The 10,296-nt window shown below is 30.8% G+C and overlaps 1 long non-coding RNA gene across 1 annotated transcript in view; it reads right to left on the bottom strand.

The window, feature by feature from the left end:
* Positions 1 to 9,834: 9,834 nt before the first annotated feature.
* LOC112092870 overlaps positions 9,835 to 10,296 on the bottom strand; it is a 3,009-nt gene continuing 2,547 nt past the window's right edge. The window contains exon 3 of the long non-coding RNA XR_002902793.1: positions 9,835 to 9,872. This is a non-coding gene — a long non-coding RNA (uncharacterized LOC112092870). The remainder of the gene's footprint in view (positions 9,873 to 10,296) is intronic.

The raw sequence follows: 10,296 nt of genomic DNA, 5'->3' as shown, positions 1-10,296 counted from the left end.
ATTCCTGCCTTTGGGCGCTGCACCACGCGGGGCGGTGACTTTTTGACAGTATTTTACTTTTTTTGTCATTTTAAGGCCATTTTTTGCGGACATGGCCAAAAAAATGTTAGGATCGTGTCTGCAAAATTTCATAAGTTTTTTACGTCGTTTTTATTTTATTTTATTTTTCAAAGATTAAAAATATAGAAAATCATACAAAATGGAATATTCATCAAAAACTCGTACCGCTTATTGCATTAATTTTTAAAATCGTATATTAATTTTAGAATGCAAAACATATATGAAAATATAAATTTTTGACCCATCCCGGCCCATGGGCGCCCCACTACGCAGGCTGAAGGCGTTTTGATAGCGTTTTTCTTTTTTTTTTGTCATTTTTCTAGGCCGTATTTTACAGACATGGCCAGAAAAATGTAAGGATCGTGTCTGCAAAATTTCATAAGTTTTTAACGTCGTTCTTATTTTATTTTATTTGTCAAAGACAAAAAATAAAGAAAATCATAAAAAATAGAATATTCATCAAAAACAGGTATCACTTGTTGCATTAATTCCTAAAAATTGTATGTTAATTTTTTACTGCAAAACATAAATAAAAATATAAATATTTCACCCATCCCGGTCCCTGGGCGCCCCACTACGCGAGCCAGTGGCTTTTTGACAACGTTTTAATTTTTTTTTATCATTTTTTGCTGACATGCCTACAAAAATGTAAGGATCGTGTTTGTCAAATTTCATAAATTTTTGACGTCGTTTCTATTTTATATTATTTTTGAAAGATGAAAAATAAAGAAAATCATAAAAAATAGAATATTCATCAAAAACTTGTACCGCATATTCCATTAATTCCTAAAAATCGTATATTAATTTTTGAATGCAAAACATAAATAAAAATGTAAATATTTGATCCATCCCGGTCCTTGGGCGCCCCACTACGCGGGTCGGGGGCTCTTTGACAGTGCTTTTCTTTTTTTGTCATTTTTTAGGGCCACTTTTTGCAGACATGGCCAGGAAAATGTAAAGATCGTGTACGCAAAATATCATATGTGTTTTGCCTCTATTCTATTTTATATTATTTTTCAAAGACGAAAAATATAAAAAATCATAAAAAAATAGAATATTCATCAAAAACTGGTACCGCTTGTTGCATTAATTTCTAAAAATCGTATATTAATTTTAGAATGCAAAACATAAATAAAAACTTAAATTTTTTAGCCATCCCGACCTTTGGCTGCCCCATTACCCGAGTCGGGGAATTTTTGACAGTGTTTTACTTTTTTTGTCATTTTTTGAGGCCATTTCTTGCCGACATGCCCAGAAAAAATGTAAGGATCGTGTCCGCGAAATTTCATTAGTTTTTTACGTCGTTTCTATTTTATATTATTTTTTAAATAGGAAAAATAAGGAAAATCATAAAAAATAGAATATTCATTAAAAAATGGTTCCACTTGTTGTATTAATTCGCAAAAACCATGTATTAATTTTAGAACACAAAACATAAATAAAAATGTAAATTTGTGACACATCTGGGCCCCTGGGCGCCCCACTACGCGGGCGGTGGACCTTTTGACAGCGTTTTACTTTTGTCTTGTCTTTTTTTGCAGCCATTGTTTGCAGACATGCCCAAAAAATGTAAGGATTGTGTTTGCAAAATTTAATAAGTTTTTAACGTCGTTCTTATTTTATTTTATTTGTCAAAGACAAAAAATAAAGAAAATCATAAAAAATAGAATATTCATCAAAAACTGGTACCGCGTGTTGCATTAATTTCTAAAAATTATATGTTAATTTCTGAATGCAAAACATAAATAAAAATATAAATATTTCACCCATCCCGGCCCCTAGGCGCTTCACTACGCGAGCCGGGGGCTTTTTGACAACGTTTTAATATTTTTTTTATCATTTTTCAGGTCCATTTTTTGCTGACATGCCTACAAAAATGTAGGGATCGTGTTTGTCAAATTTCATAAATTTTCGACGTCATTTTTATTTTATATTATTTTTCAAAGATGAAAAATAAAGAAAATTATAAAAAAATAGAATATTCATCAAAAAATTGTACCACATGTTCCATTAATTCCTAAAAATCGTATATTAATTTTTGAATGTAAAACATAAATAAAAATATAAATATTTGACCCATCCCGGCCCTTGGGCGCCCCACTACGCGGGCCGGGGGCTTTTTGACAGTGCTTCCCTTTTTTTGTCATTTTTTGGGGCCACTTTTTGCAGACATGGCCAGGAAAATGTAAAGATCGTGTACGCAAAATATCATATGTGTTTTACCTCTATTCAATTTTATTATATTTTTCAAAGATGAAAAATATAAAAAATCATAAAAAATAGAATATTCATCAAAAACTGGTACCGCATGTTGCATTAATTTCTAAAAATCGTATATTAATTTTAGAATACAAAACATAAATAAAAATGTAAATTTTTGACACATCCCGGCCCATGGGCGCCCCACTACGCGGGCGGTGGGCTTTTTGACAGCGTTTTACTTTTGTCTTGTCTTTTTTTGAGGCCATTGTTTGCAGACATGCCCAAAAAATGTAAGGATTATGTGTGCAAAATTTCATAAGTTTTTGAGTTCGTTTATATTTTATTTTATTTTTCAAAGACAAAAAATAATGAAAATCATAAAAAATAGAATATTCATCAGAAAATGGTACCGCTTGTTGCACTAATTCCTAAAAATCATATATTAATTTGAGCATTCAAAATATAAATAAAAATGTAAATTTTTTACGCATCCTGGCGCCTGGGCCCTCCACTACGAGGGTCGGGGGCTTTTTGAATGCGTTTTACTTTTTTGTCATTTTTTGAGTCTATTTTTTGCAGACATGCCCAAAAAAATGTAAGCATCATGTCTGCAAAATTTCATAAGTTTTTGACGTCATTTTTATTTTATTTTATTTTTCAATAATGAAAAATATAAAAAATCATAAAAAATAGAATATTCATAAAAAACTAGTACCGCTTGTTGCATTAATTGCTAAAAATCGTGTATTAATTTTGAAATGCAAAAAAGAAATAAAAATGTAAATTTTTTACCACTCCCAGCCCCTGGGCGCCCCACTACGCGGGCTGGGGTTTTGTGACAGCGTCTTACTTTTTTTTATCACTTTTTAAGGCCATTTTTTGCATACATGCCCAGGAAAATATGAGGATCTTGTTTGTAAAATTTCATAAGTTTTTAATGTCGTTTCTATTTTATATTATTTTTGAAGGACAAAAAATAAAGAAAATTGTAAAAAATATTATATTCATCAAAATGGTACCGTTCGTTCATTAATTCCTAAAAAACATATATTAATTTTAGAATACAAAACATAAATAAATTTATAAATTTTTGACCCATCCCGGCCCTTGGGCACCCACTACGCGGGCCGGTGGGTTTTTAACAGCGTTTTACTTTTTTGTGTCAGTTTTTTAGGCCATTTCTCTCGGACATGCCCAGAAAAATGTAAGGATCATTCCTGCAAAATTTCATAAGTTTTTGACGTCGTTATTATTTTATTTTATTTTTTAACGATGAAAAATAAAGAAAATCATAAAAATAGAATATTCATTAAAAATTTGTAACACTTGTTGCATTAATTCTTTAAAATAGAATATCAATTTTAGAATGCCAAACATAAATAAAAATGTAAATTTTTGACCCATCTCGGCCCCTGGGCGCCCCACTACGCGGGCTGGGTGTTTTGTGACTACTTTTTTTTTTTATCATTTTTTGAATCTATTTTTTGGAGACAACCCACACAAATGAAAGAATCGTGTCTACAAAATTTCATAAGTTTTTGACGCAGTTTTAACTTTATTTTATTTTTCAAAGACGAAAAAGAAAGAAAATCATAAAAAATAGAATATTCATCAGAAACTGGGCCGCTTGTTTCATGAATTCCTAAAATCGTATATTAATTTTAGAATGCAAAACATAAATAAAAATATAAATTTTTGACCCATCCCGGCCCCTAGGCGCCCCACTACGCAGGCCGGGGGCTTTTTGACGGCGTTTTATTTTTTTTTGTCTTTTTTTGAGGCCATCTTTTGCAGGAACGCGCAAAAAAAATGTAAGGATCCTGTCTGTAGAGTTTCATATGTTTTTTATGCCGTTTCTATTTTATATTATTTTTCAAAGACGAATGATAAATAAAATAATAAAAAATATAATATTCATCAAAAAATGGTACCGCTTGTTGCATTAATTCCTAAAAATCATATATTAATTTTAGAATACAAAACATAAATAAAAATATAAATTTTTTATCGATCCTGGCCCCTAGGCTCCCCACTACGCGGGCCGTGGGCCCTTTTGACAGTGGTTAACCTTTTTTGTCATTTTTTTAGGCTATTTTTGCCAGAGATGCACAGAAAAACGTAAGGATCGTATCTACAAAATTTCATAAGTTTTTGACGTCATTTCTATTTTATATTATTTTTAAATGAAGAAGAATAAAGAAAATCATAAAAATAGAATATTCATAAAAAATTGGTACCGCTTGTTGCATTAATTCCTAAAAATTGTATATTAATTTTGGAATGCAAAACATAAATAAAAATGTAAATTTTTAACCCATGCCAGACCCTGGGCGTCCCACTACGCGGGTCGGAGCTTTTTCATAGCATTTTACTTTTTTTAATCATTTTTGGAGGGCATTTTTTGCTTACATGTCCAGAAAAATGTAAGGATCGTGTCTATAAAATTGCATAAGTTTTGGATGTCATTTGTATTTTATTTTATTTTTCAAAGATAAAAAATAAAGAAGATGATAAAAAATAGAATATTCATAAAAAAATGGTATCGCTTGATACATTAATTCCTAAAAATTGTATATTAAGTTTAGAATGAAAACATAAAGAAAAATGTAAATTTTTGACCCATCCCGTCCCCTTGGCGCCCCATTACACGGGCTGGGGGCCTTTTTGGTAGTGTTTTACTTTTTTTTTTCTAATTTTTTGAGGCCTTTTTTTTTTTTTTTTGCAGAAATGCCTAGAAAAATGTAAGGATCGTATCTGTAAAATTTCATATGTTTTTGACACCGTTTCTATGTTATCTTATTTTTCAAAGACGAATGATAAAGAAAATCATAAAAAATAGAATATTCATCAAAAAATGGTACCGCTTGTTGCCTTAATTCCTAAAAATCATATATTAATTTTAGAATGCAAAACATAAATAAAAATATAAATTTTTTACCGATCCTGGCCCCTAGGCGCCCCATTACGCGGGCCGTGGGCCCTTTTGACAATGTTTTACCTTTTTTTGTCATTTTAAGGCTATTTTTGGCAGAGATGCCCAGAAAAATGTAAGGATCATGTCTACAAAATTTCATAAGTTTTTTATGTTGTTTCTATTTTATATTATTTTAAATGACGAAGAATAAAGAAAATCATAAAAAATAGAATATTCATAAAAAACTGGTACCGCTTGTTGCATTAATTCATAAAAATTGTATATTAATTTTAGAATGCAAAACATAAATAAAAATATAAATTTTTAACCCATGTCGGACCCTGGGCGTCCCACTACGCGGGCCGGGAGCTTTTTCATAGCGTTTTACTTTTTTTTAATCATTCTTGGAGGCCATTTTTTGCTGACATGCCTAGAAAAATGTAAGTATCGTGTCTATAAAATTGCATAAGTTTTTGATGTCATTTCTATTTTATTTTATTTTTCAAAGATAAAAAATAAAGAAGATGATAAAAAATAGAATATTCATAAAAAAAATGGTCTCGCTTGTTGCATTAATTCCTAAAAATTGTATATTAAGTTTAGAATGAAAACGTAAAGAAAAATGTAAATTTTTGACCTATCCCGCCCCCTAGGAGCCCCATTACGCGGGCTGGGGGCCCTTTTGGCAGCGTTTTACATTTTTTCTAATTTTTTGAGGCCTTTTGTTTTTTTTTGTTTGTTTTTTTTTTTGCAGAAATGCCCAGAAAAATGTAAGGATCGTATCTGTAAAATTTCATAAGTTTGTGACGTCGTTTCTATTTTATTTTATCTTTCAAAGATGCAAAATAAAGAAAATCAGCAAAAAGAGAATATTCATCAAAAAATTTGTACTGCTTGTTGCATTAATTCCTAAAAAGCTTATACTAATTTTAGAACGCAAAACATAAATAAAAATCTAAATTTTTGACACATCTAAGCCCCTGGACGCCCACTACGAGGGCCGGGTGCTTTTTGACTGCATTTTACTTTTTTTTTTGGTCATTTTTTGAGACAATTTTTTGCAAATATGCCCAGAAAAACGTAAAGACCGTGCCTGTAAAATTTCATAAGTTTTTGGCGTCGTTTGTATTTTATTTTATTTTTTAAAGATGAAAAATAAATAAAATAATAAAAAATAGATTATTCATGAAAAACTGGTAACACTTGTTGCATTAATTCATACAAATCACATATTAATTTTCAAATGCAAAACATAAATAAAAATGTAAATTTTTGAACCATCCTGGCCCTTGGGGGCCCCACTACGTGGGTCGGAGGCTTTTTGATAGTGCTTTACTTTTTTTGTCATTTTTTGATGTCATTTTGTGCAGACGTGCCCAGAAAAATATAACGATTGTGTCCGCAAAATTTCATAAGTTTTTGACGTCGTTTATATTTTATATTATTTTTCAAAAACAAAGAATAAAGAAAATCATAAAAAATAGAATATTCATAAAAAAATGGTACCACTTGTTGCATTAAGTCCTACAAATTGAATATTACTTTTAGAATGCAAAACATAAATAAAAGTGTAAATTTTTAACCCATCCCGGCCCCTGGGTGCCCCACTACGCGGGTTGGGGACTTTTTAATAGCGTTTTACTTTTTCTTGTCAATTTTTTCGGCCATTTTTTTTCAGACATGCCTAGAAAAATGTAAGGATCGTGCATGCAAAATTTCATAAGTTTTTGACGTCGTTATTATTTTATTTTATATTTTAAAGACGAAAAATAAAGAAAATCATCAAAAAGAGAATATTCATCAAAAAAATGGTACCGTGTGTTGCATTAATTCCTAAAAAATGTATATTAATTTTAAAATGTAAAACATAAATAAAAATATAAATTTTTCACCTATCCCGGCCCCTGGGCGCCCCACTACGCAGGGCGGGGGCTTTTTGATTGCGTTTTACCTTTTTTGTCATTTTTTGAGGCTAATTTTTGCGGACATGCCGAGAAAAATGTAAGGATCATGTATGCAAAATTTCATAAGTTTTTAACGTCGTTTCCACTTTATTTTATTTTTTAAAGAGTAAAAATAAAAAAAATCATAAAAAATAGATTGTTCATCAAAAACTGATACCGCTTGTTGCATTAATTCTAAAAAATCACATATTAATTTTAGAATGAAGAACATAAATAAAAATTTAAATTTTTGACACATCCAGGCCCCTGGCGCTCCACTACGCTTGTCAGGAGCTTTTTAATAGCGTTTTATCTTTTTTTTTTTGTCATTTTTATGCCATTTTTTGTAAACATGTCCAAAAAAATGTAAGGATCTTGTATGTAAAATTTCGTATGTTTTTGACGTCGTTGTTATTTTATTTTTCAAGGATGAAAAATAAAGAAAGTCATAAAACATAAAATATTCATCAAAAATTGGTACCGCTTGTTGCATTAATTTTGAAAAATTGTATATTAATTTTAAAATATAAAACATAAAAAAATATAAATTTTTGACCCATCCTGACCCTTGGGTGTCCCACTACGCGGGCCGATGACTTTTTGACAGCATTTTATTTGTTTTTGGTCATTTTAGGCGATTTTTTGCAATCATGCCCAAAAAAATATAAGGATCGTGTCTGCAAAATTTCATAAGTTTTTGACGTCGTTATTTTATTTTATTTTATTTTTGAGAGACGAAAAGTAAAAAAAATCATAAAAATAGAATATTCGTAAAAAACTGGTACCGCTTGTTGCATTAATTCATACAAATCGTATATTAATTTTAGAATGCAAAACATAAATAAAAATATAAAATTTTGACCTATCCCGGCCCCTGGGCGCCTCACTATGCAGGCTGGAGACTTTTTGACAGCGTTTTATTTTTTTTTGTCATTTTTAAGGCCATTTTTTACAAACATGCATAGAAAAATGTAAGGTTCGTGTCTGTAAAATTTGATAAGTTTTTTACGTCATTTTTTTATTTTATTTTAGTTTTTCAAAGATGAAAAAAAATCATAAAAAATAGAATATTCATCAAAAACTGGTACCGCTTGTTGCATTAATTCATACAAATCATATATTAATTTTAGAATGCAAACCATAAATAAAAATGTATATTTTTGACCCATCATGGCTCCTGGACGCCTCATTACGCGGGCCGGAGGCTTTTTGACAGCGTTTTACTCTTTTTTGTCATTTTTTGAGGCCATTTTTTGCAGACATGCGCAGAAACATTGAACGACCGTGTCTGCAAAATTTCATAAGTTTTTGACATCGCTTATATTTTATATTATTTTTAAAAAATGAAGAATAAAGAAAATAATAAAAAAATAGAATATTCATCAAAAAATGGTACCGCTTGTTGCATTAATTCGTAAAAATCATATATTAATTTTAGAATGTAAAACATAAATAAAAACGTAAATTTTTAACCTATCCCGGCTCCTGGGCACCACACTACGCAGGTCGGTGGCTTTTTGACAGTGTTTTATTTTTTTGTCATTTTTTGAGGCCATTTTTTCTAGACATGCCTAGAAAAATGTGATGATCGTGCTTGTAAAATTTCATAAGTTTTTTACATCGTTATTATTTTATTTTATTTTTCAAAGACGAAAAATAAAAAAAAATTATAAAAAATAGAATATATATAACCGGATCTAAAACCAAATACAAAAACGTTTCTAAACCACAGAATACACACAAAAACACACATATTTCAAATGTTCAGCATACATGATTAACTCATGCCTAGAAAAAAAAAATTCGTAAAAAGCAGGTTTGTAAAGAAGAGTGCATTAGTGCTTCCAATTCAAAAGTTGGAAAGACTAGCTAGCTAAGTTAGCTAGAATAGAACACCAGAACACCAAAACAGCAAAAGAAAGATCAAACTCATTTCAACTAATTTTAACTAATTTCAACTAACCATGTTCATACTGAAAAAATCAACATCACAGGATTTAAACGCAATGCATCGTTCTTGTTATTCTTTGTAAGTCGATCAAACGCATGTCAACTAATTACATGATTTAAATTAGATTTTGATGCTTCATGATGATTCTTCAAGCATCACCTATTACGCATACTAAAATCATATAAACTCATAAACCCATCGTTAACCTGTAGGATTAATGAAACCATATAAACCGATCGTTACAAAATCAAGCAATAGGACTGTAAATCAATAACAAATTTCCTTCACAATCACAGACCGAGTATTAGGGAAATCAAAAACAGAAAAAATAACCAAAAATTTTCGTCATATCACATACCAAATCAGATATACTCGTTGGGAGAAATTATGAACAAATAATCTGAAAAACAGAAAAAAAAACCAACTAAACACCTGGAGGAGGGCCATACCTCGGTTGATTTGGGGGAAGAGGGCCGAAAATTCGCTGATCAAGAAAAAACCTTCAACAAATTCATGATCAGATCAAGATGTTGGTCTCCGAATCGAATTCGGATGCGGAAGCGTGGTGGTGCGGGGAAGAGACGGATCGTGTATAACAAAAATTTTCATAAAACTTTTGAGATACTCTATAGATTATATTAATTTATGCACGAATAAATTAATCTCATTAATTCATTTATTAAGAACTCAATCAGAAAAAATACCTGGAAGCCGACTCGGATGATAACTTGAGTTCTTTGACCACGAACAGTTCTTGCTCCAATCTTTGTGTTTAGAAAACCAATGTCTTCCACATCAATTCCTAGAATCCACGAAGACGTGTGTGTGAGCACACATAAGACAAAACGGGTTATAATAAACACTCGAATTTCCACAAACACCAACGCATGCACGATGTGAAATTTTTTGGAGAAAAATTTTTCCTTCCTCTCTACCATGAGAATTTCGGCCAGCACTGTCAAAATATGGCAAAAATTCAGTCCGAAAATTGTCTAAAAAATTGTCACAAAAATTATGTCCACAATTTTCTACTATTCTCTTATTTATATAGTAAAAGTCAAACTTCTAGAAGGAATCAAATCTCTATCTCCAATTCGAATTTCGAACCAAAATTCTCTTCTATCCCTTATCCCTTGTGGCCGGCCATGCTAGGGATTCCTATCCCTGTGTGTGGCGCCAATACTGGATAGGGAAGGAAGAGAAAATCATCATTTATCCTGTAGTCC

The sequence above is a fragment of the Morus notabilis genome, unplaced genomic scaffold, assembly GCF_000414095.1.
Source record: "Morus notabilis unplaced genomic scaffold, ASM41409v2 Scaffold629, whole genome shotgun sequence".
NCBI lineage: Eukaryota > Viridiplantae > Streptophyta > Magnoliopsida > Rosales > Moraceae > Morus > Morus notabilis.
The sequence above is the reverse complement of the archived record's forward strand: the minus strand, read 5'-3'. Positions and strand labels throughout refer to the sequence as shown.